The sequence below is a fragment of the Rosa chinensis genome, chromosome 3 (assembly GCF_002994745.2).
Source record: "Rosa chinensis cultivar Old Blush chromosome 3, RchiOBHm-V2, whole genome shotgun sequence".
Taxonomy (NCBI): domain Eukaryota; kingdom Viridiplantae; phylum Streptophyta; class Magnoliopsida; order Rosales; family Rosaceae; genus Rosa; species Rosa chinensis.
This window is the reverse complement of record NC_037090.1, coordinates 12200483-12222776: the sequence shown is the minus strand read 5'-3', so window position 1 is coordinate 12222776 and position 22294 is coordinate 12200483. Positions and strand designations below refer to the sequence as shown.

The 22294-nt window shown below is 36.6% G+C and overlaps 1 long non-coding RNA gene and 1 pseudogene across 5 annotated transcripts; one reads left to right on the top strand and one right to left on the bottom strand.

The window, feature by feature from the left end:
• Positions 1-966: 966 nt before the first annotated feature.
• On the bottom strand, positions 967-21105 carry LOC112194127 (annotated as a pseudogene).
• LOC112194828 lies at positions 10084-12806 on the top strand. Of its 5 annotated transcripts, none has more exons than XR_005808662.1 (9): positions 10084-10537; positions 10692-10739; positions 10876-10969; positions 11430-11509; positions 11604-11646; positions 11713-11770; positions 11942-11979; positions 12138-12192; positions 12596-12806. It is a non-coding gene; the product is annotated as an uncharacterized LOC112194828 (long non-coding RNA). The 5 variants fall into 5 exon arrangements; XR_005808660.1 differs by having other exon boundaries at positions 10430-10537; positions 12591-12806; XR_005808659.1 differs by lacking the exon at positions 12596-12806 and having other exon boundaries at positions 10430-10537; positions 12138-12268.
• Positions 21106-22294: the final 1189 nt, after the last annotated feature.

Here is a 22294-nt window from a genome sequence, read left to right as displayed (position 1 = left end):
TACATCAACTATTTTCAGTGGCGGAACTGTGTTTCGGTCCGACGGGGTCCGGACCCCCCCCCAACCTTACTGTCAGATATATACTTATATCAGTTATATGTGCATTGCTGTTAACCAATCTAAGAAAAAACCTTCCATTCATGAAGAGGACACCCCCTCCTCCTCCCAAATCCACGTGATTCATATATGAAAGTTTAATAAAACAATCACTAATAGTAGTATTAATTAAAAACCAGGTTTCTTTTTTGTTTTTTTTTTAAACCAGAATTAAATTTATTGTTTACTCATGGATTATATTGAATATGATTTTTAATTTATTTCGGTGTAGGTTTTTTTTTTTTAATTTATGTCTCAGACCCCCCCCCCCCCAATATTTAAATCATGGTTCCGCCCCTGACTATTTTTACCACTTTCAGGACTCATGATACCACTTTGAGGACTAATATTACTATTTTGAGGACTCATGTCGTAAACTAAGAAAATTTACCACTTTAAGGACTCATGTTACCACTTTTAAGGTAATTGTATGCATATCATACGATAAAACATTGTAGAATTTTCCTTATACAAGAGTCTATAATAGGTCATATCCGAATTTTGAAAAAAAGAAAGAAAGAAGACAGATCAAATTATGCTTTTCATATTTTCTTTCTTGAAATTTCATCTTTTAGGTTCTTTGAGAACCTTTATGTCTATCCAATTTGGTGCAGAAGCTCTTAGCAAACTCTTCTACACTTTGTTTTCTATGCATACTTTAACTTTGTTTTCTATGCATATTTTGATTCTTTATTTATTTATTTTCACCTGATGGCAATGAGATTTGAACTCATTATCTTTACTAACTAACATGCCACAACTTACGAGCAACAAATTGTTTACATAAAATGTCCATATAGTAAAGAAAAGCAGTTATTACTGTTGAACTTATTATTATTTTGTAGACTTGATGGATAATCTACAATCTTTTTAGAAACTGCAAACAGTAAATCCTCCATCGACACTAACAACTTGTCCATTGATGTAAGAAGCTGCAGGGAGGCAAAGGAAGGTCACGAGCGATGAAATTTCATTAGGCTCTGCAATGCGACCGATGGGGAGTGTTTACATCCCATGGTGCCACAGTGTTTGTTCGAATGTTGTCTCTTGCCCATTCACATGCCAGATTCTTTGAAATTTGGATCAGTGCACCTGTATATTAGCAATTAATATTAAAATTAGTAAAGGATCATGGGTGGATATATATATATTTGGATTTCCTTGGGGTCATAGCATATAAATGATGCAATATTATGTTTTTCTTTAATTTTTTTTCTTAAATTTCTATCAAGAAATTAAGGACTCACTCTTTGATCCCGCATAAGTGGATAGTCTAGGTAGAGCTATGACACCAGCTATGGAGGCGATAAATACAATACTTGCATTTCTTGATGCCTTTAGGAAAGGGTATGCAAGTTGTCAAAGATGGTAGGGAGATTCAACATTGGTGCCCATCATGCTCGAAAAATCTTCCAAAGTATATTCTGTTGTACTTCTGAGCGTAAATGTTGCGGCATTGTTTACCTATAGCGAGACAAATGAACATAGATATTAAATTTTACATAAGCCGAGTTTAAAGTCAGATGGGGCAAGAATGACCAAGGCAATGAACTTACTAGGATGTTAAGCATGCCGTCAAAAATATGGAGATCGACGGTCTTAATGAGCTCCTCTCTTTCAGATTTCGAGTTGATATCGCAAACTGAACCGCTCACTTTGAAACCCTTGTTCTTCCATTCTCTAACCCTCTCTTCCAGCTATGCTTGGTTGCGTGCACATGTATGTACAGTCGCTCCTATTAAGGGTAGTATAGTAATATGGTTTACAGTATATAAAGAAAGCGCTAAATACTAGTTACTACCCTGTGGTTTAGGTCCAAAATCAATTCAGTCCCTGGACTTGTAATTTCATCAAAAACATCCCTGCACTTTCAATTTTGATCTAATAGGTTCAATTCATTAATATTCTGTTATGAGTTCAAGTTATAGTTGTATTATTTGTTAAAAAACTGTTTATTTAATTTATAGTATGACTCACTCCTAAATTGACTATGCATGCCACCTCGACACCACATCATAAAACATAGGCCATATATGAGCCACGTTAACAAGTTAAATAAATTCAATTATTGGAAAACTAACAAATTGGAACTATTATATCAAAATTGAAAGTGCAGGGGTCTTTTTGATGAAATTAGAAATTTAGGGACTGGATTGATTTTGGACCCAAACTACAGGGTAGTAATCAGTATTTAGCCCATAAAGAAAATTGTTGTCATTGTTTTCATTCTATTCCAGTCAAAATGTAGTTTTTTTAACTCTCTGCATTTCTCTTCCTTCCTCCTCCTTTCTTCGTCTTTCTTTTTCTTCCATGGTTGAAATTCTAGCATGGTATCAGAGCCAGGTTGCCCTGACCATCGCTCCATCGTTGCTTCTCCGCTGCAATGCTCATCATCCTTAATTATTTTCTTTTTGGTTCAATTTAGAGAAATCCTATCGAATAAGCCCATTCCCAAATCGGAATTTCCAAACCCTAAAATTTTCAATCTCTCAATCACTCGTCATCACAGGGAAGCCGTGTTTCTGTCTCCAGAGTCGATTTTCTTTCTACACTCACCGCGAACTCTCTCCGTCTCCGGAGTCTATTTGCTTTCTACTCTCACCACGTCACCATCCACGACCTTGGAGGCATCATCACCTCAGCTCTGTTGTTCTCTACGGTTCTCATAGAAAGCTGTGTCGCCAGTGACCACTGGACCTCCATCTTCGATTGAAGGACAGATAACTCGACGACTTCTCCGCCATCGATTGATTCCGACTCCGACGGTGATGAAATTTCAGAGAAATTTGTGATGTGAGCTCTAGCTATTTTCATCTTCTTTTTGGTAAAATCTTAACTGAACTCTCATGAAAGTTCAATTGGTTCAGTAGCTTCTTGAAAATGAAGTTGGGTATATTGAGTGTTATTGTTGTATGATCTACTCTACTTATAGTTTGCCCCTTATTCCCTGGATCATCAACTCAGTCTGGCTAACTGATGGTATTTGGTGTTATAAGGTTGATATGTTATGCTTTGGTGCTCTGGTGAAATCTATTCATATGTTGATTGGAGATATGCAATTGTCTTATGTCACAGCCTTTCCCTTCGAGTTGCTTTTTGCATTTCTTCAATTTTCTTCTATACAATTACCATTGAAACCAATTCTGTACAATTACCAAGTCTCTTGTTGATTTCCTTTAAGCTTTTCTTTCAATTTGCTTATGTCCAATTACCATTCAAACTACCGTTCAATCATTTTGTTGTCCTGTTCATTGTTCAGTTTTTGCTTCTGTACAATTACCAGTCAAAACAAATCAAGATCAAAATCTGTACAATTACCATTCAATCTTTTGCCTTCTGCACTTATCTTTGTTTTTCCTCTTCTTTCCTATATTCTTCCGGGCTGTGGCTATTGGCATTTCCTAGGACTATACTATTATTGTGAAAAGTGATAGAAGAAGATAGATGTACTATCATAAAGAAGTTGAGGGTGTTAAAGGTGAGAAGATGTGGCCTAGATGGCTTGGTCAGAGTGTTTTTCGGATGTTGAACAATGGCCATTGGTGCAATGATTTGGTGAATTGGATTGAGTGGGAATTGATGTAAGACTACTTGTGGTTTGACTAATAAACCAAAAGAAGTGATTGTTGATATTGCTGCCAATGTTGCTGGTTTATTGTTATTAGGGCTAAATATTAGTTACTACTCTGTGGTTTAGGTCCAAAATCAATTCAGTCCCTGAACTTCTAATTTTATCAAAAACACCCATGCAGTTTCAATTTTGATCTAATAGGTTCAATCTGTTAGTCTTCCGATAATTGAGTAATTTAACTTGTTGACATGGCTCATATATGGCCTATGTTTTATGATGTGGTGTTGAGGTGGCATGCATAGTCAATTTAAGAGTGAGTCTCACTATTAGAAATTTATCAAATAAAAACTTTTTCATCAAATAATCCAACTATAAGTTGAATACATAGCAAAATATTAACGAATTTGACCTATTAGATCAAAATTGAAAGTACATCGGTGTTTTTGATGAAATTAGAAGTCCATAGACTGAATTAATTTTGGACCTAAACCACAAAGTAGTAACCACTATTTAGCCCTTGTTATTATTAGCTGAGTTGAAGAATATATCAAAAATTCTTGATAACATGTGTTCTTTTTGTGGATGGGAAGTTGTCAAGTTGACAAAGGCTTGGTAGGAGTAGCACAAGGCTTGGATGAGATTGGATGCATTGCGGCTATCCGCTGATCACAACACAAGCATTGAAGAAGATGACCAGTGCATTTGAGATTTATATCATGTGTTCCAACCATTATGGTTGGTACTGAAGCATATGGTTGAGGGGGGATGTTAAGGGTAGTATAGTATAATATGGTTTACAATATATATATATAAAGAAAATTGCTGTAATTGTTTTCATTCTATTCCAGTCAAAATGTAGTTTTTTAACTCTCTGTGTTTCTCTTCCTTCCTCCTCCTTTCTTCGTCTTTCTTCTTCCATGGTTGAAATTCTAGCAGCTCCAAGTCCAGCTAGCTCATCTAATGTGGACAATCTACAATAAATACCATAGATTACAAATATGTAAGTAAACAAGCAACCATTTAAAATAAGAATATAAGATATACACCCAAAATATTAGTAAAATTTGAATCTAGAAATACAGAAATGACGAAGGGACAAGAGATAGCTAGCTAAATTACCCTATGCCTTTAGTTCCAGGCGGTCATACCATTCAGAGACCATCTTTGACTATTGAAACCTGCCATTAATGTTTTTGCTTCTGCACGTATACGAGTCGTTAAGAAATGAAGCTGTGTAAGAGTAATAAAGAGAGAGTGAACTAAAATAATGTGGATGTGAATAATCTATGAAAGCTGCTCTAGGTTATATAGCAATTCTTTCTGTACACCGACATTGACATCAATCAAATACAATTTTTTTAAGGCTATAGGTCTGCGCAACTCGACTCGATCCATTAAGGGAACGTTTACTTACTTGGAAGAAAAGGGAATGATTACGGGGTAAAAACATTCTTGCGTTTACTAACACATAAAGGAATAGGAATGATTCCAGGTAAAAGAATTCCTGCGTTTACTAACATATAAAGGAATAGGAATGATTCCAGGTAAAAGAATTCCTGCGTTTACTAACACATAAAGGAATCGGAATGGATGTAGGTCCCACCTCCTTATCAGGAATCGATTCCTGAATACTCAGGAATTCGATTACGAAGGCGGGAGATGAGTTTAGGAATCATTCCTCCGGAATCAATACCGATTTCTTTCTTCTCTCATTCCACTTGTCTCCGATTCATGATTATTTTCCATTCCAAGTAAGTAAACGTGATTGTTATTCTAAGTTTCAACTAATAAAAGATAGTGATGGTAATGGAAAATGTACAGCAGCACTCAACGCATGGTATATATAGTAAACAGAAATATCAAAGTGAGAAAGTTAGATTACAATATGGATTCATAAATTAAGCATGCACGATTAGTTACAAGATTCAACTAACTATTCTAACTAACTGCTGCTGCTTGCTCTTGAGCTTGGACCTTCTGATTCGTGGAGATGTCCACATGTTGCATTTGTCCAATATCTATGAAAGGAATAGTCACCCGGACACTAAACTCATATATTTTTGAAAAGTATTACTTTAATCACTTAACTTAAATTTAATAATTTCTCTATTTTTCCATTACAAATCTCACATGATTTTTTTTTTAATCAACAAAATTTTCATTCAACTTAATCCAGAATGACACGAATACATACATTCCCTTGCCAACTCTAAAGGCAAGTCTAGAACGTAGAATGCTAGCACCACTCATTAGACAACTAGTGCTCACTTATTCAAAAGTGAGCGTATGCACTATGAAAAGAAAACATAGTAAATAGGCTAAATCTAAATAAAGCAAAAACTTAAACTTTCTCTTTGCCCATAGAATTAGGCTTAGAAGATTTACAAGGGCCAAGTCACCAGGATCCCAAATACAAAATCTCATAGAGCCAGAGCCCATCAATTTGTGGGCCCCAATCCAAGAAACATTCCCATATATTTTGGGCACCCAAAACTCACTAACATATTTGGGCCACCATATTGGCTTAGACTTCCATATCTCTTTGGACACCCAACTCTCCCTAGGCACCCCAACTGCTTTGGGCATTCCCTCATCAATCTGGCAGCATCACCATATTGTTGTCGTAGTTAGGGAAAAAACTACTATGAGTGCCTCATCCCGTAGGCACCATGCAGTGGATAGAGGTTCCAATCCACTCCAATCCTGACCCCAGTCCGTCAAGCCAATCGTGGCCTTCAGAATCAGCCTCGATCAGATGACAAACCAACATCAAGATACCCGATCTTTTACCAGCATCAATCTGCATCGATGAATCCTTCCAAACTTTAGATCTGAGCTGCTCTGTCACCTTCATCGAAACCCAAACCGGAGTATTCTTAGCGTTGCCGAGGTTGAAATCTGCTGCCATGACTACCCAGTTATCGCTTGATGAACCACCTCCTTCAAGATCCACAAGTGTCTCATCCTCCTCATTGTCAAAGCCCACCAAGATTGCAATTTTAATAGCACCCGTTTTAGTCTCAAGCCATCTATGATTTTCTTCGTGCTCGCAATTTTCGCCGAGTCAAGATTGTTCTGGCAAGATGTGATTCTAGTGAAAGCACCCAAATCTAGACGTGGATGTGTTGTTACCAAGAAGCATCAATGGTGAGGGGCTAGAAGCAACAGTCGAGTGTGGAGAGGGAACCCCCACTTAGAAAGGACACGGACGCCAATCTCCACGGTTGAAGCACCAAGCCAAGACAGCTAGGTTTTGGGAGCCTCGTAGAGGCCATACATGCACTTTTTACCAAATCTCATTAAGATTGCCTAGTTATTTAATTCGTGAATTAACAAATTAAAAAAAAAAATCCGTTTTCTGAATTATTCTCAAAGATTAAAAAAAAAATCACCTTTTTTTTTTAAAGTCGACCGAATTATTCACGAGTACGTATTATTCTCGAATTTTCAATTGAAAAGAAAGCCAAAAATTAATAAAAATTTTATTTTTTATTTTATTTTTTCAAATTTAAGATTAATTTTAAATTTTAAACTTTTATAATTTAAAGGTTGTACAATTAACAGTCACAAACATTCCAAAAGTTATTATTTACACTTTTCATTTATTAAATAAATTATGTTGAAGTTTTGAATATCAAAATGGTAATACTTGAAAAAAGCTATGATCACCTTGATTCTTCAAAATTTATGTTTTAGAGGTCATATAATTATATATAAGTACTAAAAGCAAGAGCAGAAACCTAAACCCTAGGTTTTCGAGTCTAGCAACAATGCCTCCTTGTCCGTTGTGTTCAGTGACGCCGGTCATCGGGTGTCTTGCTGGAGGAGTGGGTCTCGTCTAGGTCCAGTGGACCTTACAGAGTTGCGAGGAGATCTATTTCTCAGGGATCGTTGTTTCTGGGTCGAGTGGTGTCGCCTGCAGGTGGTGAGGCAGAGATTTGTGTGATTGTTAGGTGCTGGTTGAAGGTGGCGGCACTAAGGCAAGATGATCAGTTGGTGGTGCTACGGCTTATTGGAAGCGTAGTGGTTTGGTGTGATAGGTGATCTTCTCTGCCGGTCGTGTTGCAGAAGGGAGGCAACAAAACTATTCCTTTTATCCAGCCTCCTCGGGGTGTTGGAAATGCCAGCGCTAGAAAAGCTTGGCGACGGTGGCGGTGATGGATCAGTAAGAGGTGCAGGATCTTCATCCTTCTGCTAGCTCGGGTTTTGCCTGGGCCACGGTTTAGGACTCAGGTTTTGGGCTTTAGGTTTTTAGAATAGTTGTTTTAGTTAGATTGTTTGTCTATGCTAGTAGAATCTTCTCTAGTAGCCTTTATAAAAGTATCTGGCTTTAGCATACTACAATGGCGTGTTCGGCGTCTAGAGTCTAATAAAATAGATGGACTACTGGGCAAGTAGATTTTGTTAGCATAAACTACTCTAAGCTATCAATGTCTGAATAGAGTAGTCTACATATATTAATTGTACTATTCTTTGGTCAATGAACTATAGCCATATTAATTTATGAGCTCTTTATCTCAAAAAAACTATATATATATATAAGTACTAGAATTGACAAATATCCATCTGTATTTTATGTCTATATTTTTCATTATATTTTATTTTAAACAAGTACATATCTAATTTTATAATTTGCCGTTTTCCTATTTTATGGTCAAATTTTTTAAATTATTTTTCACTAAAACTTACCGAATTATTCACTTACGTATTTTTAACGTTTAATTCCCGTCCCAAATATTACTAACTATGTTGATTATAGGAATTTTTCTGGTTACCATCTTCGAAATCATTAGGCCGGTATATATTATTGTACGTATCATGTACAAATTAAGTGGTTAATCCGGACTTTAAACTAATGCAACTCGTCTTTGTATTTGAAATATATGCATACAATCAGGTATAAAGTGAGATTGAGAAAATCATAGAAGTTGTTGTACAACGCGTCAATGCTTGACTTACATATCTCCGCGACAGTACCATTGCATTTTTTTTTTTTAGGGGAAAGGAAGATATATTCATGTGATCGAAAAGATCATACAACCGTACAAGGTCAAGCTAGGAGATCCAAAGATCACTCATTACAATCGTTGCTCAAGTAGTGCACTGACTACACATTAATAATGACTACTAGCCTAAACTACTCCGCCTTGATCAATAAGAAGCTACAACACCAAAAAAAACCAGTACATCCGCCTAAGACCTTCTTGGTGTACATCAGTACTGACCTTTGGATACATTGTAACAACCCACAGAAACAAGGTATACATGGCCAAAGCCCACTGCACCCACCAGTAAAAGATGGAGCATTATTACACAAAATAAAATAACAAACAAATAATAAAATTGGGCCCAAAGCAAAGCCCAGACCCAAGAGTACTCAAACCCTAGCCAAACTCCAGGTTGCAGCAGCCACCACACCTCCACCACGTTGATGAGACCCTAGCCACCGCCACGAGTAGACGTCGGATGACCATCCACCCCGCCATCATCGCCAGCAGGCCGACAAGAAACACCACCGCCCTCAAAACACCTCCTCCCAGCATGGTTCCGAAGCACCCATACCAAATCGGAAAACTCCAATCCAAAACGAGCCCGTCGAAGCCCCACCTCCCCCCGTCCTGCCAGTTGTCGCCGTCTATCAAGGGAAGAGAACGCCGATACCACCAGTCTGCCGCCGCTAGAGCCTCCAAACGATCAGAAGACGCAGACCCACCACAGGCTTGCAAGCTTGTCAAGGTCCAAGCCACGTCGCCGCAGCACAGGCTGAGAAACGGCCATCAAAACATCCCCGCCCGGCCGCACTCTCCGTTTACCAACAAGGCTAATAGCCTGGTGCCGCACGGGAGCCGCCGGACGAGAGCCTCCAAGCTTACCTAAGGAAACCTAGCCGCCCTCTCCTTGAGAGAGAGAGAGAGAGAGAGAGAGAGAGAGAGAGAGAGAGAGAGATCAGCCGTACCATTGCATTTTATTTGCCTAGGATTCGAATATATGAAACTATATATCTGTTAAGGAATTGATTCTTATCCGCGGAAAAAATCATCAATAAAGACAGTAAGGACTGTTCAAAAGAAATTTGTTAAGACACAGATAATGTACGAGCTATATAAGCTGTGGTGATCCCACTATATATAGATCCATCATGGACCCAGGAGCTTCTTAGAAGCCACGAACTGTAAATCCTCCGTCGACACTAAGAACCTGTCCGTTGATGTAAGAAGCCGTAGGGAGGCATGCACTACTAGCTATTTGGCCTATGGCCACAGGACTATTGGGTACTACACAGAATCTGTGGCCTTTATACACTCAATAAGGACGGTCAGACTTTTTCTGTGGCAAATGACAATATTGCCACTACATCCGTCTCCAACTGAACGCAAATGAATGCATGATGGGCAATATGTTGGTTTAGCCACAAATTAAGTTCAACCTCCGTCCCAAAAGTGATACCCCAACTGTATTTTTTAATTTGGACTTTCCATTGAATATTGGGTGGCTGTGGCCAAATTGATACAAACGAGATTTCTTTCATTTTTCCTTGTTTAATTAAATAAAACTTTTTATTCTAATCCGTCTCCAAAATGGTTCAAGTCTCAGACCGAGTATCTAGACCTGTCTTCTTCTTCTCTCTCTAACTCTGCTATTTTCGATCTTCATCTATTCGATGGCCGCTCCGAGTCGGAGCCTCCGACCACAACGACCACACCCACCTCTCTTATCCCCTATCTAATCATTTCATCTTTTGCCAGTCACTCATCCTTGTAAAAAGCTGTTTCTCACTCTCTCTTGAAGCCTCTCAATCTGGATCTGGCATATTGCTGGACCATCAACCATCGTCTTCTCTTTTTCCTGCACTTTCCCTCACACTTTCAGGTTCTCTCTACCTTAATTTTTTTTGTTGTCAGATTTATTTGCAGGTTGCAATATTTATAATCTTAGGGTTTCGAATTAGGGGCTTGTGCAACAACCTATCAAATATCATATTTGTTGCTCTCGTTACTAAATTGGAGTTTATCTCGACATGCAGATTGACTTTCCATGCCGAGTTCAGTCCCTCTGATATCTATTTAGATCGGTATAGATCTGAAGCCACTTGTTTTGTTTCTTTTGCCTGTTTGCTGTTTCGCTATCTTATTATCTTTTCATTTTATTCTTCTGTTCAAGTTTACAACTTTGGGGCTCGTATCTTATTTTTATACTCTTTTTTACAGCCATGGATTCTTCTTTTCAAAACCAAACAAGGCTACTTTTCTACTGTCATCGCACAGAGTCGGTATTCAAGATTATGAATTTCCTGAAGCCAAGGTAGATTTTTCAATCAACAACTCAATTTGCCCAGTTAAACTCTTTATCAGTAATTTCTAATTTAGATTTCGTGTCTTTGTTGTTAGAGTTTACAACTTGGCCATTAATTCTGTGGATTTTGCTTCATTATTGGGATTTTAGGATTGTTTTAGGGTTCAAATCATCAATTGGGTTACTGTCAGGCCTTTGGGTTATGCCTTGTTGAATCTTGACTGATATTCAATTGGGTAATGGTAGTGGGTATAAGCACCGAAGCCTCTATATGCTCAAATTTTAATGATGCCATGTTCTGCATCAGTAGATTGATTTTCCTGGGCACTATGTTAAAATATCATCTCTAAAATACAATCTTGTGCTGAGATGTTATAAAACAATGTATACATTATAATTAGTAGTGTGTTCATCTTGTAAATTATGGAGTTCCGAATACATAGTTCTTACATACATTACTATGAAACAGGTGATTCTTTTATTTCTCCAGGAGCAAAGCTCCACTTAATCCCCCTTGCCTTGCCGTACCACTTTCAAAAAATAGCTCAGGTATGGAAAAGGATCACCTTTATCTAGTTGATTATTGCCCCAAGAGTTCGCTTGTTGTTAGTTGTTGTAATTGTGAGCTATTCTTTGTGAACAGGTGCTGTAACTGCATAGCTCTGGTGGCCTACAGCTCCGCCAGGGTTAGTGTTTGTCAAACAATCTTGATCCATTTTTGAGTACCTTACTCATCTAGTCCAATCCTGCAGTATGGATATACTGGTAGTTGGGGTCAAGAAGCATGGGGTGTGGCTTTTAGCAAAAAATGTAAGTAAAGCAATGTGCAACCCTTGTGCTAATGTTTCAATGTCGTTTATTTTCAGATGTCTTGGAAATAATTGGAAGAGACTTGATAATGTATTAGGGTGTGAGAATTACTATTTAGGTGGTGTTGATGCCTGTGTATGTGTGAAGACCTGATTTTTATTTAATGTGCAGAACATTGATAAATCCCTCTGGTGAAATGTCCTATGCTAGTAATACATCTAAGTACTCGAATCTGTTTTTCTGCATTTTGTTCTCTTGTTTTTCTCTCTACCTGTGACATAAACTTTAACTTATAGTACATGGAGCATATAATTGTTTCTGAACATGTTATTCTTCTAATACAGAGAAACTTATTGTTGAGTTGCAGGGTTAAGTGAAAAAACTGAATTTGATGCAAGGGGGAAGTTACAGTAGTACGTAAGGTAGAAAGCCAGCAATCTATCCATTTCTTTACAGCCGTTTCTTCTTTTCTCTTCTTTCATCTGTTTATCAGGTATCATGTTTCTGATTGTTCTTCATGGCCTTATGGCGCTATCAAGAATTGCATGTTGATATATCTTTAGTCTTTACCATGTTCTTCTATATATTGCATTTGCAAATTACAATGAATGAATTTTACAAGTTTTCATTGAAATTCAATCAGTGACCCAAGTCTTTGATGAATTTTACAAGTTTTCATGGCATTATGGCTCTGTCTGGTCATATGGGATCTGATATGATCACTTCTGATGGGTAAAATTATTTTCTTTCTATTCTTAAAAGAATTGTGCATCTGTAATGCATTTTTAGTTGTGTATAAGAAGTCCATTATGCTTGCAAGGAAAGGAGCTTATATTGTGTGCATTGATTGAAAGAGGAACCACAGACAATGAAAGGAAGGCATTGAAGACCACCAGCTCTCCACTAGTTAGAGTTTCCAAAGTTAGTGATAGGTAAACAATTTTTGTTTTGTCTAAGTGTTTTGACTTTTAGCTGTGAGAGACTGAGGAATTTATAATATACTTGTTTCTTTTCCTCTGACGTATATGTTGATTAATGGACACGTGGGCTTCCATTTGCATTTTGTTGATATAATAATGTTATAACAATTCAGACTATAAAAATAAAAACAATTCCATTTTGCTAGGCTTGGATAGTACTATGCCGAGCCTGATGGTTCGGAGCAAATTTTTTTTATAAATGGAACCAATATGGGCACGGACAAGAAAGAAAAAGATTAAAATATAGGTGGGTACACATTAGCCACCGAGTCCAAAAGCAATGGCTAATAAGAAGTAATAAAATAAGAAGAGAAACTGTTCAATGTCAGAAGGAGGGTGAGAGCAGCGCGTGAATAATGGTGCTTTATGTGCGACGGACAGATTTAACGGTGGGCAATTGGTAAAAACCCCAAATGGAGTTGGTACAATTAGAGTCGGACATGATATTTGTCCCTAAAGGCCAATACCCACTAAACTCAGTCCCCAATAGACCCAATAGCTACTAAAATCTGGTGGTGGCTATAGGCCAAATAGCTAGTAGTGATGGGAAGGTCACGAGCGATGAAATTTCATTGGGTTCTGCAAGACGACATATGGGGGTTCGACCTATAAGACGCCTGAAATCATCAGCATGATCATCCTGTTGCAAAATCAAGTGTAAAATGTTAGAACTCCAGTGTGTCACAAAAATTGTGATAGTGTAAACTTCAAGGTAAAGAAACATCAAGGTTAATTAGGCCATAGAGAGGATTTTTACATGTTCAACTTTAACTCCGGTGTTTACAGCCCATGGTGCTAGAGTGTTCGGATGTTGTCTCTTGCCCACTTACACGCCAAAATATTTTGAAATTTGGATTACAGCACCTATTATATAGCAATGGTAACAGCTGTTTAAGCTCATGTAATTGATCAAGTATAATTAGAACACTTACATAATTTTTATTTAAACTAGAAATTAATAACTCACTCTTCGTTGCTGCATAGGCGGATAGTCTAGGTAGAGATATAACACCGGCGATAGAGGCGACGAACACAATACTTCCATTTCCAGAGGCCTTCAAGAGAGGATATGCAAGTTGGCAAAGATGGTAAGGAGATTCTACGTTGGTACTCATCATGCTTGACAAGTCTTCGAAGACTATAATCTGTAGTACTCCTGAGTGTGACTGTAGCAGCATTATTTAAAGCAGCGTAATTAGTTAATCAATTCCATGCACACTTGATTTAGGAAAATATAGAGAAAAAGAGATAGTGAATAAGTAGTGATCAAATTACAAGAATGTTAAGCTTGCCATCAAAAACAGACGAGACCTCCTTAATGAGCTCCTCTCTTTCAGATTTAGAGGTGAGGTCGCAAACTGAAACAGTCACTTTGAAACCCTTGTTCTTCCATTCTCGAACCCTCTTGTCGATCTATGCCTGGTTACCAGCACATGTATGTACAGTCGCTCCAATTCCAGCTAGCTCTTCTACAATGGCAAATCTATAGACAAACGTGCATGAAACAATTAGTCAACTTTAAATTTGGAATCAATAAATGATGAAGCTAGATAGAAGATATATGTAGCTAAATTACCCTATGCCCTTGGTTCCACCAGTGACGAGGGCGGTCATACCCTTTGGTGACCATCTTTTGTAAAAACCATATACATGCTCACAACGTATGCATACAAGCTTTGACAACAATCACAAAAAAACTAAAGCTTACCTTCAGCAATCGTAGGCATGGATTCCATCTCTGCAGCTGCAAACACGATCACTGAATATGGTATTCTGTTACTTACCAATTTGCTTCTCAATGCATAGAACAATATGCAAAACGTGGTAGTAATCAGGGACTAATTCATCTGTATATATATGAGACTTAAACCTCAAGAAGCTTCCCATTAAAGCATTCCTTGTTGGTTTAGGTTTCATTGTTAGATTCCTAATGTATCACAATCTTGTAGCCTTTCTTGTAGACTAAGCAATTGATTACTATCCTTAATGAATTAATACACTGCTTCATTAAGTTACTAGTATTGATTTACAATTTGTATCCATGTTAAACTAGGTTTGACATTTAGCTAATCATCAATTACTTTATGATGATATATGTTAAGTCCATATTTGATCTAACAATCTCCCCCTTGGACTCACACATATCATACTTGATGATTTGCGCCAGAGAACATCAAAACCTACTTAACTTACTGAAGTGCGCACCAGATGACAAACTCAAATCTAAAATCCATTCCAACATAGTCAGATGACAGTTACTTATGCAGAGCAAGAAACAATATACATTTTAACAAAAATGCAGAGTTTCAAAACCACAAACACAAGCTCCTGCAATCCACATATGTCAAACCAGAAGTGATACAATATATGTTAATGTGTATCAACAAGTAAACATATATTAGGTCCTACTTTATGTTTCTAAAACCAGAAACTCAAGCAAATTTACTGAACACTGATGGCTTAAAATTATTGCTTGAACTTTAACATCATGTTATACATGATTTAAGCCATCTGATAGCAAGTTTGATATTCAAAACAAGATGATAATTTCCAAAACAAAACAATAAAGCTGTAGGAAAATCATAACTGGAAATACCTCAAAATTTTATTGATAATAAAAATTGTCATTACAAATAAGTTGTGATAAACAAAAAATAAAGATCACAACTAAAACACAAGAACTCAAAAAGCCTTAGCATTTTAAATGCTCCAATTGGACTAACTCTCTACTGAACCTAAGCATCTAAATTAGCTAAAATTTCAATGCTTGCTTTATGCTTCTGGAATGCAACCACTGACAATGCCTTGGTGAAAGGATCTGCTAGCTGTGAATTTATGTCAATACTCAAAACAGCTATTTCACCATGCTTTACTCTTTCTCTAACACTGTAATACTTTAGATCAATATGCTTGGAATTATTTGACCTTTTGCTGTTCTTGCTAAAGAAAACTGCAGCCTCATTGTCACAATAAATCACACAATGTGACTCAATACTTTGGTCTGCATGAGAAAATTCCTAATCCAAAGTCCTTCACACACAGTTTCATATACTGCAATAAATTCGGCTTGCATAGTAGAAGTTGCAAACACGATCACTGAATATGATCTTCTGTTACTTACCAACTTGCTTCTCAATGGACAGAACAATATGCAAAACGTGATAGTAATCAGGGACCAATTCATCTGTATATATATGAGACTTAAACCTCAATAAGCTTCCCATTAAAGCATTGCTTGTCGGTTTAGGTTTCACTGTTAGATTCCTAATGTATCACAATCTTGTAGCCTTTCTTGTAGACTAAGCAATGGATTACTATCCTTAATGAATTGATACACTGCTTCATTAAGTTACTAGTATTGATTTACAGTTTGTATCCATGTTAAACTAGGTTTGACATTTAGCTAATCACCAATTACTTTATGATGATATGTGTTAAGTCCATATTTGATCTAACATCTTTAACTATTGAAACCTGCCATTGATAATTTTGCTTCTATATGTATGCGCGCAACTCTCTCAGTCTCTCTGTTACTCTGTATATATATTTGCTTCCTTTACGTGGTTAATTGACAGGCAAGAAAGTTGTTAACCCTGTTTGAATGTTATAAGCAAAGAATGAACCAAAATTTGGATGTGGGGAAAAGCTACGAAGCTGTGTATTGACATAAACCAAAGTGTAGAATTATTAAGTGTGAAGGCGAAGGGAACAGACAACGTATTCCCCTTCAGTTGCTAAACCGTGTAGAATTTTTTGTCAGTTAGTTAGGGATGGTCAATTCAATATGTAGATTGGAATATAGAATCATGCTGTAAGACATCCCTAGATCTAGTTTATATGGTTAACCTAATAACTACATATACAAGGAGGAACCTTTTTTTTTTGGGTCAATGAGGAACTTGTTTGATTCTTTTAGAATTTCACTAAGAGATACATTTTTTTTTAAATTTTAAGGGATTTTTTGTGAGGCCTACTTTTCGATCGCATTTCGGCATCTCGATCGCTCAGTTTTTAGGTCCTAATGTATAGATATTTTCTGTAAATTTTCAGCCAAATTGATGATCATTAAGATATCAAAGTAGATTAAATTAATTGACAAACCGAATCTGTCCAACTTGAACCGTTCATACTTATAATTGTAAATCGTAGGAATGAATGCCTTAACAATAATCAATTTATCTGAAAATTTGTGGAAGTGATCTACTCATAGAGACTTCAAAATTAAACGGTTAAGATGCCGAAATGTGGTCAAAAAATGGGTCCCATAAGAGATCAGTAAAATGGCCAAAAAAAGGGATCGCTTAGTACGTGGAAGGGCCATATATAGAGAAGCTCCTTATTTTAAAAATTTGAGGATTTTTACTACTTACTTGTATATGACCTAATCCAATGATTTCAACAGTTGATCCTTTAGATTCCTATGTAAGAATTGTGTCTACAAAAAAATCAACCAAAGTCATAATCATTGGGTCATTCAAAATTGTGTAAACAAATATAGTCCGTTAGATAAAAGTAAAACGAACATAGTTCTAATCAAATAGTTAAACGTTTTCCGATTTGACTAATTTATTATAGGATTTATGTGTGTATATAACTAGAGAATGAATGGTTTAGATTATTAAACTAGATGCTAAAAATAAAAACATCATCACATTTTAAGTTTAAGGAGGTTATCTCTAGATCCTCCCTATACAGACAGACAGACAGACACACACACACACACACACACACACACACACACACACACATACAGATGATCCGGATTATGGGACACATTATTTTACATAAATTTTTACACACACATACACAGAGCATCCGGATTATGGGACACATTATTTTACACAAATTTTTACACTTCTTTTTAGCGATTAGATCTGTTAATTTCAATGGTCTTGATTAATTTCCCTAATGATGTGGCGAGTGACATGGAATTAATTTTTTCCTCAACCAAAAAAAAAATTAATTACAATCATTTTATAAACATAAAACTAAAATAAAAATTTCAAGAATACAATGAGAAGAGCATAAGACTTATGTTCTTCAGAAAAGAAAAAAGAGGAACCAATGCGGTCGGAGAAGACAACAAATGTTGGCAACATGGGTTTGAATTTGGGGTGGATTATAAAAATTAGGGTTTTTGAGTGAACTGAATCAATTGATGAAGGCGGTGGTGTGTTAAATAAAGAACTAGGGCTTCAATTTGATAGTCCAATAATTACAATCTGGGGGAAAATTGTTAGCGTTCATGTGGGATGGTGGTAGTGAACCCAGAATATTTGCTGAACATGATATTGGTTGCTTGGTGATAATGATAATTACATGAACTCTTAACAAAAAACATTGCTTTTGTGATGGTGTGAGTGAGGCAAATTGTGGTAGAATAGACTGTTTGCTTCAATTCGAATGACATTGAAGTTCTCTTCATCATCTAAAGCTAGCCGTTTGGCCAGCTCAATCAAAGACTCCTCCATTCTACAAACCAACTAAAGAAAGCAAGACACCCACCACACCACTCGCACTCCTTGCCACACGCGCGCGCGCGCGCGCACACACACATATATAGATATAGTAAAGAAGGAATGAATGGGAAGGATGAGAGAACTCTAGGAATTGAAACCCTAGACCAAACCCTTACTCATCCAGTGAGAAGGGACATAAGTTTTTTCAGGTTCAATTTTCTCTCCAGAAAAGTTTAACTTGAATTTCTTTAGTTTTTTGGTTGATGATTTTTTTAATTTCATGTCATTTCCACATCATGAGGGAAATTAATCAAGATCGTTGAATTTAGCTAGATCTATTGGCCAAAAAGAAGTGTAAAAATTTTGTGTAAAATAATGTGTCTCATGATCCAGACCCATACATATATATATATATATATATAAAAGTCATTCTAGTGAGAGAATCCTTGTTTTGGCCATTTTAAGAGATCGCTCATTAGACCTGCTTTTCAATCACATATTCACATCTCAACCGTTCAGTTTTTAGGTCTATATGAGTAGATCATCTCTGCAAATTTTCAGCCAAATTGATAATCATTAAGGCATTCATAACTGCAATTTACAATTATGAACACGAACGACTCAGGTTAGACAGATTCAGTTCACCCATTAATGTAATCTAGTTCGGTACTTTAACGATAATCAACTTGGCTGAAAATTTGCAGAAATAATCTATACATTAGGACCTAAAAACTGAATGATTAAGATACCAAAATACGATATAAAAGTGGGTCCCACAAGGTATACCTTAAAATGGCCAAAGAAAGAAATCTCTTAATAAGAGGACCCTCGATATATATATAAGGGTGGAGCCACAGTGGAGCCTAGTGGGTCCCGTGACCCACTAGAGTTTTTATTTTATTTTTTATTCTGAAGTATCTGGTTACGTATACATAAATTGGTTTGATTGATTTAATGTATGGTTGCTCTAGTGTAGTGGATGCTGGCATGATCCACAATATTTAGGTGTTGGGTTCGATTGGTATTGGTTGTTGTGCTGGGTTTTATTTTTTTTTCTCTTGATCTGAATATTTGTGTTCAAACATCTTTTGGATATTAACACTACTTTTATTCTACTTTTAAATTATTTTTTAAAAACTTTAGTAGTTATTAGCTGATTTATTTTTTATTTTTTATGAAGTTTTTTTTTTTTTTTTTAGAATATTTTTATGAAGTATTAGGAACAACAAAGCTAGCTAAGAACAATATCGTTGGTACATGAAAATGAGCAATTGATGCCTAATTGTAGGGCTCTGCAAATTAAGTGCATGAGAATTCTTTAATTAAGTTATAACTGCCCCCTGTGCTCTGCAGACCTTAAAATTTTATTTTAATTCATATTGAGAACTGAACTAAATATTCATGTTCTTGTTGCAGACATAGCGATTCCTTAATTCATTGTTCTTGCTAACAAAAATAAGTTTTATAAGTACCCCACTTCAACTCAAATCCTATATATATATATATATATATATATATATATATGCTGCAAAAATGGCATCCTGCTTAAACTGGTTGGTTGATGTTATTCTAATGATTTCTTAATAAAACAATTAATAACACTATTGACTTAATGGATGGAATTGTTGATTCATTTAGAATGAACGAAAGGTTTGATTAATTGACATTTTCTGTGGATTAGTTATTTAGGATATCAAATCGCACGCAACTAGCATTAACACTAGGACTCTACTTCCTAATTATAGTCGTATGTATCACGCATTTGACAATGTTAAGATCGCACTTTCTCAACCCTAGAATAAAAGCTGATCTCTTCAGTATTCTAAAAAATACAAAGACCCATACCCGGCCGTCAACTTTCTTTTTGTTAAACGCTGGGACTATCAAATTTGTATACCAATTTGTATATATGAAGATAAGTGATACAGTGTTTCAGTTATAGGTTTAGGTTCAAAGAACCGATCACTCCACCACTTGGTAAAGACGTTTGGCACTCAAAATTATATATCCTTAGCAATATTGAACTCGTTACTACTAGATTAATATAATTTTTTTTTTTTACTACTATGAGACGCATATTACAATCACACAAATCAATCAACTGACGTACCTAACTATGGACGAACTCGAGCATGAAGAATTGAAGATACGTACTAATTATTCCAGTGAAAGAAAAGGATGAGTGGATGAACCTTCAATTGAGGGCTAAAGATCAAGTGATTTTCGATTAACCATGCACGTCAAAAACTTACAAGGTTGACTTTGATGAATTCAATTCAATAAAGGTCGTTCAACTTACCAATTCTAATTAAGTAACCATTAATAAAAGATAACAATGGTAAGGAACATGTACGGCGGTACTAAACGGATGGTACGTGTGATTGAGTTTCTGGATTGGAGTAGCTTATTGCCGAAGTTAGAAAAATAGAAATGGAAAACCACGCACGTATAATTAACCAAATAAAAAAATCGCTGAGTTATCTAGGTTAACTGTTATCGAAGAGTACCAAAACCGCTTACTTTTTTTTTCTTTTCGATCCGGGTTCCCTGACCCCACAGCCTGACTCTATCGAATTATCGATTGAAACCATGGCGGCGCCGTCAGTGCAAGATCCAAACCGCCACGACCTGCATCACCAGTAGCCCAAGCTACGCTGCCGCAACCTGCATCACAACTAACCAAACCATCCCCGATCCCAGCCTTGCAAACCACACTGCCAACGATCAAGATCCATTACGCCGGCGGTCCAAGAAACCTATAAGCAGGGATAAAATACCAGCCCGGACAACACGACCATCATCATCTCCACCATCCCAGCAGAAACAACTGACAAAACCAGAGAGAATCCCCCGACGGTGTCCCATGGTAGTTCTCCCGTCCGGCAGCATACCCCATGACAGCGGGAGGTCAGAGACCAGATCCAACGTCCAGGCGCCGCCGGAAAAGAAGAAATTTGCAACCTGAAGGTTTTAGGGTTTAGGTGATCCTTTGAGTTTATTCTCCCCAAAACCGCTTACTATTAGATTAAATACAAAATAATTACAAAGTGTAATTTTTTTTTGTATATTCCAGAGCCATGGATTCTCAATACTAAGTTTGCAAATCTCTACCTGGGATTCAACACTCTCTGCTTCCTTCTGTGCTTCCCTCTTTGCTTTCTTCTTCGATCTCTCAGTCCCTTCTTCTTCGATCTCTCTGGTTTCTTCAAGATTCAAGATCTGACGTTTTTGCAGCAATGGTGGCCACAACTATAGTCTCTCTTCTTACCAATCTCTCCAGTATAATCTCTGTGAAGCTCGATGACAACAACTACCCTACATCGCATTTTCATATGCACTCTCTGCTACGCGGCCATGGTCTTCTCAAATTTGTTGCCCAGAAAAAAAATTTATATATAATTTATATATGTCGTTGGTTATAGATGGATTCACTGTTTCTTTCCAATGTCAATCGAACTGGTGTACTGGTGGTTAATAATAGATGGATTCTATTATTAATAATATCAAATATTCAAATAAAAATATATTAAATAAAATATTTCTTCCGTCTCTAAAAGTAATAGAGATACCTTAAATTGTCATTGGCAGTTATTGTCCATGTGGCAGTGAATAAGTAATAGAGACGGAACTTTTTATCTAAGTGTCTCTAATAGGTTTTAGAGATGCAACCTATAGGGACGAAAGTCTAATTTGTCACTCCTTCTATTAGAGACAAATTTAAGTATATTTTAGTCACTAATATATTTTTAGAGACGTTTTGTGGCTGTCTCTAAAATATATATTTGGTGTAGTGCACTCTTGTCCATCACAATACTCCATTTCTGATGATGGTCATCTTACCTCAAATCTGACTGAGGATCTTGAAGAATGGCTTGAACAAGATTGCAATCTCATCTCCTTGATTACTGCTACTTTATCTCCTGAAGCCCTTTCTCATGTTGTTGGTTGCAACTCGACCTTAGAGGTATGGACTACTCTGAAAGATATATATGCAACTGTGTATAGATCTAATGTGCTACAATTGAAATCTACTTTACAATCCATTGAGAAAGGTTCAGATAGTATTGATAAGTACCTACTTAGGG